We start from the raw sequence: 8697 nt of genomic DNA, 5'->3' as shown, positions 1-8697 counted from the left end.
ATACTATGGCAATGTCATAACCAACAATATCTGCTCATCATGGAATTTGTCTTTAATCATTTGACCATTACCATACTTATTCCCTACTTCCAGTCGTGACAAGTGATCATCCACTTGATTTTCAGTGCCTTTCCTATCTTTGATATCCAAATCAAATTCCTACAGCAACAATATCCATCTAATGAGTCTAGGTTTGGCCTTTTTTTTTGTCACCAAGTATTTGATGGTAGAATGGTCTATATAAACTATGACTTTGATGCCCATTAAATAAGCTTTGAAATTTTCAAAGGCAAACACCACTGCTAACAATTCTTTCTCCATAGTGGTGCAATTGAGTTATGAATCTGTCAATGTGCGACTGACATAATATATAGCATGAAACATCTTGGATTTTCTTTTCCCCAGCACTGCTCCGACAGCAAAGTCACTTGCATCACACATTAGTTTGAAAGGTAAAGTCCAGTTTGGTGTAGTGACTATAGGTGTTGTAATTAATCGCTCCTTTAACTCTTCGAACGCCTTTAAGCATAACTTGTCAAAGTGAGATGGTCTGATTTTCTCTAACAATTGACATTGAGGCTTGGATATCTTAGAAAAATCCTTGATAAAGAGACGGTAAAATCTAGCATGACTAAAGAAGTTTCTAATTCCTTTCATTGAAGTGGGTGGTGGCAAATTTTCAATGACTTCTATTTTTGCTTTGTTGACGAAAATTCCTTGCTGTGAAATCTTATGGCCCAAAACAAAGCCCTCACTAACCATGAAGTGACATTTTTCCCAATTCAACACCAAATTTATTTCTTGACATCGACAAAGTACTAACTCTAAAATTTTTAAGCAATCTTCAAAAGTGTCACCAAACACCAAAAAATCATCCATGGATACTTCAAGGAATTTCTCCCATGTTAGAAAATATTAACATTATACAATGCTAGAATGTTGCCGGGGCATTACACAACCTGTAACATCTCGATTTTGGGCCTAGTCGGAACAGTGGTTTCGGGACCACAAATTCGACATGAGAAAATTTATTTTTATTATATTTTTATAGTCTATGATTTCAAGGAATGATTTCTTGAAATTTTTGTTTAAAAATTTTGACGTTCGGTCACTTAATTTGGTCAAAATGACTAAATCATAAAAAGTGCAAAATGTGAGTTCTAGATGTTAAAGGTGCCAAATTGCTATGAGATTTTAAATTGGAAGTCCTTAAATGATAATTAGACCATTGAACAACTTATTGGACAAAAATTGGCATGAAATAGGTGAAATGAATATTTTTAAGTTAGGGGCATTTTGGTAATTTAGTAAATAAAATAATTAAAAAGCCAAAATAACCAAAATTTTCCATCTTCTTCCCCATCCAGCCGAAACCCCCATGGAATCCATGGATAGGGTTTTGTTCAAGCTTCCAAGCTCAATAGTAAGTGCATCCAAGCCCCGTTTTTAAAGTTTATTACATTTTTGAAGTCCCCATAACTCGATTTACCTATTTCTACCATTATTTTAAGCTATGGTTCATGTTTAAAAATTTACCCATGAATTACATGCATGTGTTTTAATGACTAATGATAGAAAATAAATGTTGGAAGTTAGATAAACGTCTTTTGTTAAGTGATTTTCGGTGAAAACGTCTAAAATGACCATTTTGTAAAAATTATAAAATGTGTAGTAAAAGTGTGTTTTGATGAGAATTATGAGATGCTATAGTTATGAAAATGGTTCGGCTAGGCTTGGGTAACAAATAAATTGAGTGTATTTCATTTTACGAGCCCGGGGCAAAAATGTAATTTTTCCAAAATATAATTTTTTGATCACATTGAATAATGCAACTAATAATTAGACTAAATGTGATATTGTAGATTAAGGAAAACGAGAATCAGACCTAGAACAGGTGAAAAATGAGAAATCGATGGTCAGGTATCTTTTTACCAATTTGGTTTTGAGGTAAGTTTATATGTAAATAATGCATTATTATATAGTATTTTAAATGTTATAAATGCCTTGATAATGTATGGTTGATCAATTGATATTGTGGTTGAAACTGACAAAAATTCAGATAAGCTCAAAATCCCGTTTAAACCTTAGTAATAGTTTAGGCTACATGTGATTTGTCACTAAAGAAATTATGTGATCTGGACTCATGAGTTGTGGTCTGAGTTCATGATATGAGATATGTAATGTGGGTCCGGGAACTAACTTGTGATTAGGCCTGTGAGTAACTCGCTGAGCGAGCATTTCATGTTAAAGCCATATGGGTCAGAGTATTGACTTTGTGTACAGTCCCGTGAGTAGCTCAATGAGCGGGCGTTACATGATAATGCTATAGGGTCCGGGTACTGACTTGGTGAACATGCCCGTGAGTAGCTCAAATGCGAGTATTACATGATATGTGGTAGCTTTGGCTACGATTGTGGCATGTATGTGCAAGACTTTCTTAGTATTCTGAGTGGTTCAACAAGTATGTCAATGAAGAGATGCAATGTGACTGTGTTGCGAGTTGTTACAAGTATGTATGTGATCGCGTGATTCGTAACAAGTAATAAATATTTATAATAAAGATCAAACCTAAACTAACTATTATCATGACGAAAAGGGAAGCGCACCTATCGAACAATAGTATAGTAATGGCAAGACTGGAATATCGTACCCAAGGGAACCAAAAGTACTAGTAATAACTATCTTTTTATTATCTAGCCTAAGAATAAAAGGGTTTGTTTTAATTAACTAATTGTTTAAACTAATTAACTAATTTAATTAAAGCAAAGAGAAAATTTGGAAAAAGACTTGAAGAAAAGCAATTGATAAATACGACACCCAAGGAGGAATCCACCTAGATTTCACTTGTTATCTGACTCTGAACCAGACGATTTATTCACTAGACTTGATCCGTGAGACTCCCTAACCTATGTTATTATCCCTTTCGAGACTAATAACGTCTAACCCTCAGTTGAATTAATCGAAATTTCTTTCTTAATTAAAACCCCTAGGGAAGCAGTAAATCACTCTATGGACTCCCATATTAGGTTTCACCCTAATCTGGCAAAATCTCGTAACCCTATTTCTAGGCGTTCGATCACTCCGCTTAATTATGCCAAATCTACTCTTAGGAAGGGTCTATTCCTCCTCTGCATAAGCACATCAAATCATGAATTAATACCCGGATTATTAACTCAAGCATTAAGAACACATAATTAAGAACAAATCAAGTATTTATCATACAGTTCAGATAATAATAACAAGATCCATCATAGGTTTTATCACCCTTAGGTGTCTAAGGGGTTTAGTTCATAATAAAATAAGAGTACATCTCAAGAGTATGAAAATAACAAAACATAAAGAAAACTCTAAAACCCCTGAAGGAATTTTGAGAGAGATCTTTAGTCTTGGAGTAGCTCCGACTTTTGAGATGGATCGTCTGGCTTTCTTCAAGTAATTCCTGGTGTGTGGTTCTGTATTCCAGAAAAGTTCTGGAAAGAGCGGCCTCTTTCTAAGTTACACTTAGGGTGTTTATATAGGCTTTGGATTGGCTTTCTTCCTCCCTAAATACCCTTTTCCGTGTAAAATACAACTCTTTGAAAAAGGGACACGCCCGTGTGCCGCGGCCGTGTTCGATCCGTTAAATTGCACACGGCCTTGTGGGCTCAATGGCCAGGCCATGTGAATCGTAAAAACCTTGGTCGACACCCCCGAAGGACACGGGCGTGTGAGATGCCCGTGTGGCAAGGCTTAGGCCATGTCATCTTCTCGATTAAGTCCGTTTTGTCCCTTTTTAGCTCATTTTTGGCTTCTTTCGACTCTTGGTGATCTCCTGAGTACAAAACATGAAATAACTGGATTAAAAGCACCAAAATCTACAAATCTGGTAATAAACATCCATAAATATGCTAAGTATTTGGGGTATAGATATGTATAATTTGGTGTTTATCAGTATGACAAACTCATGAATAGTGAGCTCGAGGTATGATAGATATTTGATAAGTTGTTTATGAATAATTTATGTTTGTGAGACATTGATGGCTTGGTGATTAATAAAGTACAATTATGATAAATGGAATGCATGTTAAGATTTGATAATGATTATGTATTAAGCCTAAGAGCCTCAATGAGTTGTGTTATGGCATAGTTTATTTACTTAAGTTGTGATTCTTCGGATATAAGAAGAAGAAAAGATAAGTGTAACTGACAATCAAAGTCGTTATGAAAAGATAAAGAGATATGAGCTATAAATTGTTAAGAGATGTGCTAAAAGTAAGATTTCTTGTAAATGATGTACATGTTGTTAAGAGAGTTGAATTACTTGTTAAATAATGTGGTAGACTATACTGAAGAGATTGTGCTTACTAATCCAAAGACTCGACATGCAGTTAGTGTTCGTAAGATAAAAAAAGTAAGTTTTATGAATGAGTAAATGGTCACCATGAGGCTAATTGTAAATTATAATACTAGTCTCTTTATGGATGGACATAGTAAATAAAAGTTATAGTTAATCATTATTTGCATATAAACTTACTAAGATTTTAAAGCTTACTCCCCTATTTTTCCATCTCTTTTATGTTAATTAAGCTAGCTCGGGTTGGAGATCGCCGGAGATGCTATCACACTATGAAGCCATCATTTGGGGGTATAAGTATTCAAGCTCTTGAGTTTCTGGCATGTATAGGGACTATGTCTTTTTTTGTTTAAGTCATTGCTAAAGTGGCCAAAAGTGTTGGCCTATAATGATTTACGATTTAATTTGTATATCGCCATGAGATGTGGCTTATGATGATTATTGTGTTGTAAATCTAATTGTATGTGTATGCATGTGCTAATGTCTTGGATGAGATTTATAATCATGAGAGTTGGCTAAGATTGATCATGAGTTTATTTCTATGATAATGCTTTGTGGATGTGAAGTTAACAAATTATTATGAACTAAGTGTGATGTTTAAGCATGGTAAGTAAAGACATGGACATGACTTGTAATGGATTGAATAGGGTTAAGATGATTACAATTATAAGCTTAAAATTATGCTATGTGATTATGTATGAATGGGTTCAAGTGAGGGTGGCAAAATGGCTTGGAAAATAGTCTTGTATTTGTCCACGCAGATAGACACACGGGCGTGTGTCTAGGCCATATGTGGCATACGGCTTGCCCCATGGGCGTGTAGTCTGGCCGTGTATCCCCTGCATCTTGAATTTAGCTTCAAATTGGCCATATGGGCTGAGACATGGCCGTGTGTCTCAACCGTGTGAGGGACACGGCCTGGAGGCATGGGCGTGTGCCCTGGCTGTGTGAAGTCTGCATTTAATTTCGAGAATTTAATTGTCATACAACCTAAGGAAACGGGCGTATGCCTTAGCCGTGTGCCCCTAAATTGTTGATGACGTCAGAAACAGAGAGCTCCACGGGTAAGGGAAAAAGGCGTGTCCCAAGCCATACGGGCGTGTGAGGGCAAACGGCTTACCCACATGAGTGTGTGGCCCTGTTTTATGATGAAAATTTTTGAAGTTTTCCAAGAGTTTCCAAAGTTCTCGATTTAGTCCCAAACCACCTCCGATGTGTGTTTTGGGCCTTGAAACTCGTTTAAGGGACATTATGCATGTGAATGAAAAGTTTTAAACCAAACGAAATTTTATGGCCTGATTTTGCATGAATAATTGTGTTTAAGTCCGGTAATGCCTCGTACCCTGTACCGGCGTCGGACACCGGTAAGGGGTGTTACACAACCCAAATGGCATTATTTTAAAAGTAAATGTTCCATAAAGAAAGGTGAATGTAGTCTTTTCTTAATCAGTAGGAGATATGACAATTTGGTTATACCCTAAGTAGCCATCTAAAAAACAGTAAAAGGCTTTCCCTGCTAGCGTGTCTAACATTTGATTTGTAAGAGGCAAAAGGAAATGGTCGTTCTTCATTGCTTTGTTGTGCTTTCGATAATCCATAAAAACTCTCCAACCTCTGACAGTACGTGTGGGAATGAGTTCATTGTTATCATTACTGACTACTGTAACTCCTCCTTTCTTGGGTACATATTGAATTGGGCTCACCCAAACGCTATCAGAAATTGGGTATATAATTCCAACATCCAACTATTTGATAATCTCCTTTTTAAATACTTCCTTCATGACATGATTTAGTCTTCTTTGCAATTCAATAGATTTGCCATGGCAATCTTCAAGTATTATTTTGTGCATGCAGATTGCTGGGCTAATTCTTTTGATATCCGTAATTGACCATCCTAAAGCTTTCTTAGATTTTTTTTAAGACTTCCATTAATTGCTTCTCCTGGTCTGTTGTAAGCTCGGTAGAGATAACTATAGGCAGGGTATCATTATCTCCCAAATAAGCGTACTTCAAATGCCCTGGTAATGGCTTCAAATCCAGCATAGGTAGATCTTCTATTAATGAGCAAGGAGGGTTGAAAGATCAACTTGAGAAGTCGAATGATTCAAAGCTCATTCTGAATCCATTTCCAAATTGCTAAATTTCCATCAATTCTCCAAATTTTTTAGTCAATTCTGTTTTATTTAATTTGGCAAAGTCTACATCAGAATTGTTATGCATATGTCTTGCAAATTCTTCTTGAATTAGAATGTCAACAAATTCTAAAGCATGGCATTCTTCATCCAGGTTTGCACACTTTAAAGCATCAAACACATTAGATGTCAACTGTTGATCATTAATTCTCCTGGTTAACTCACCTTTCTGTACATCAATCAATGTTCTACCAGTTGCTAAGAAAGGTCGTCCAAGTATTATAGGTACCTTTTCATCTACTTCACATTCCAGAATAATAAAATATGCTGGAAAGATGAAACTGTAAACTCTTACCAGTACATCTTCAATTTTACCTTCTGGATGGACATATGATCTATCAGCTAGTTGTAGTGTGACTATAGGTCTTGCCTTTCCTATCCCAAGTTTCCTGAAAACAGACATAGAGATTAGATTGGTACTTGCACCTAAGTCGTATAATGCTTTGCCTACATAATGGTTTCCAATTGAGCAGGGAATAGTCAAACTCCATTGATCTTTTAATTTTGGTGGCAGTTTGTTCTTCAAAATTACCGTGTACCCTTAAGTAAGTGCAACAATTTTGAACTCCTCTAACCTTTTACTTTTGGATAAGATATCTTTCATGAATTTTAGATAGTTAGGAATTTGTTCTAATGCTTCCACCAAAAGTATGTTGATGTGTAATTGCTTCAAGACCTTTAGAAATTTCTTCAATTAAACATCTTGTTTCGACTTTTGGAAACGTTGAGGAAAAGATGGCGGTGGCCTTCCTTCTATTTGTTGAGGTTGCCTTGCCATGGAATTTGTATTGGCTCTGCAAGATGAATTTACTTCTGTATGGTTTTGTCTACTCTCAATTTTTGTAGTTTGTTCCACTTTTTATTCGAAAGTTATGCTTCCAGGAACTTCTGAACTTTCCTCTTCAAAAAAGGCATCATTCACAACTTCTAACAGCTAAGTGCCACTCTAGAGTGTTATGGCTTTACATTGTTCCTTTCCTTGAGATCGAGAACTTTTTGTGTCACTAGGCAATGCTCCTTGTTGTCTGGAACTTAATGCAGTGGCAATTTGTCCTATTTGATTCTCTAGAGCTCTTAAGAAAGCTGCTTGGCTCTAAATAATCACATCATTCTTAGCCATTTTTAATAGAGCTTCCATAGTTGATGCTGAAGATGACGAACTTTGTTGCACATTTTGCCGCGATATTGGTTGATTGTGTCCCAGTGGTACACCAACCACATTCTCTCTATTAACAATGCTGACATTTCCCATTTCATGATTACTCTAGCTAAAATTTAGATGTTGTTTCCACCCTGGATTGTATGTGTTGGAGTAGGGATTATTGTTGCTACGATTAAAATTCCCCATGTTATACGCTGAGGCTGGATTGGATGGGCATTCATCAAAAACATGATCTTCTCCATAGTATACACATGCTAATTCTACAACCTTCAGCTCTTGTACTGCAGAGGGTCTTTTCATATCTTTAATCTTATTTGTTAAAGATGATACTTGAGCTGTTAAAGATGTAATCGCATCAAGTTCCATTGCTCCAACAACTTTTCTACCAGTACCAACTCTAGTAGTGGGGTACTGATAATCATTATTTTCTATTCTTTCCAGAATTTTGTATGCTTCATCGTAGGATTTGTCAAGTAACCTCCCATTAGCAGATGCATCCACCATCGGTCGCATATGAGCATTTAATCCATTGTAGAACATTTCCATTTGTGTCTAATGCTGAAAACCATGCATCAGGCATTTTCTAATTAGTTCCTTGAAACGCTCTCATGCTTTGTACAATGTCTCATCTTTAGATTGCCTGAACGATGTAATGTCATTCCTAAGCTTGGCATTCATGTTGGGAGGATTGTACCTAAGCGGGAATCTTTGACACAGTTCATTCCAAGATGCCAGCTGTAACACCTTTAACCCGTCTCCGTCACCGGATTAGGGTTACAGAGCATTACTGTACAATTGGAAACATTTAAACTTTAAATCATTCAATAACTTAACCACATTATAAACCATTCACATACATGCATACTGTCCCTAATCGAGCCATATGGGCCCTAAAAATAACTTAGAAACAAATCGGGACCCATTTGAAACAATTTGGAAAGTTTAGGAAAAAGTTGCAAAATTTGCAAAAACATAGGTCACACGGCCGTGTGCCTTACACGGATACACGC

The 8697-nt window shown here is 36.3% G+C and overlaps 1 non-coding gene across 1 annotated transcript; it reads left to right on the top strand.

Annotated features, from left to right (window-relative positions):
- Positions 1–8249: 8249 nt before the first annotated feature.
- Positions 8250–8356, top strand: LOC128280344 (small nucleolar RNA R71). The gene has a single exon (XR_008270524.1). It is a non-coding gene; the product is annotated as a small nucleolar RNA R71 (small nucleolar RNA).
- Positions 8357–8697: the final 341 nt, after the last annotated feature.

The sequence above is a fragment of the Gossypium arboreum genome, chromosome 8, assembly GCF_025698485.1.
Source record: "Gossypium arboreum isolate Shixiya-1 chromosome 8, ASM2569848v2, whole genome shotgun sequence".
In the NCBI taxonomy this organism is placed as follows: domain Eukaryota; kingdom Viridiplantae; phylum Streptophyta; class Magnoliopsida; order Malvales; family Malvaceae; genus Gossypium; species Gossypium arboreum.
The sequence above is the reverse complement of the archived record's forward strand: the minus strand, read 5'-3'. Positions and strand labels throughout refer to the sequence as shown.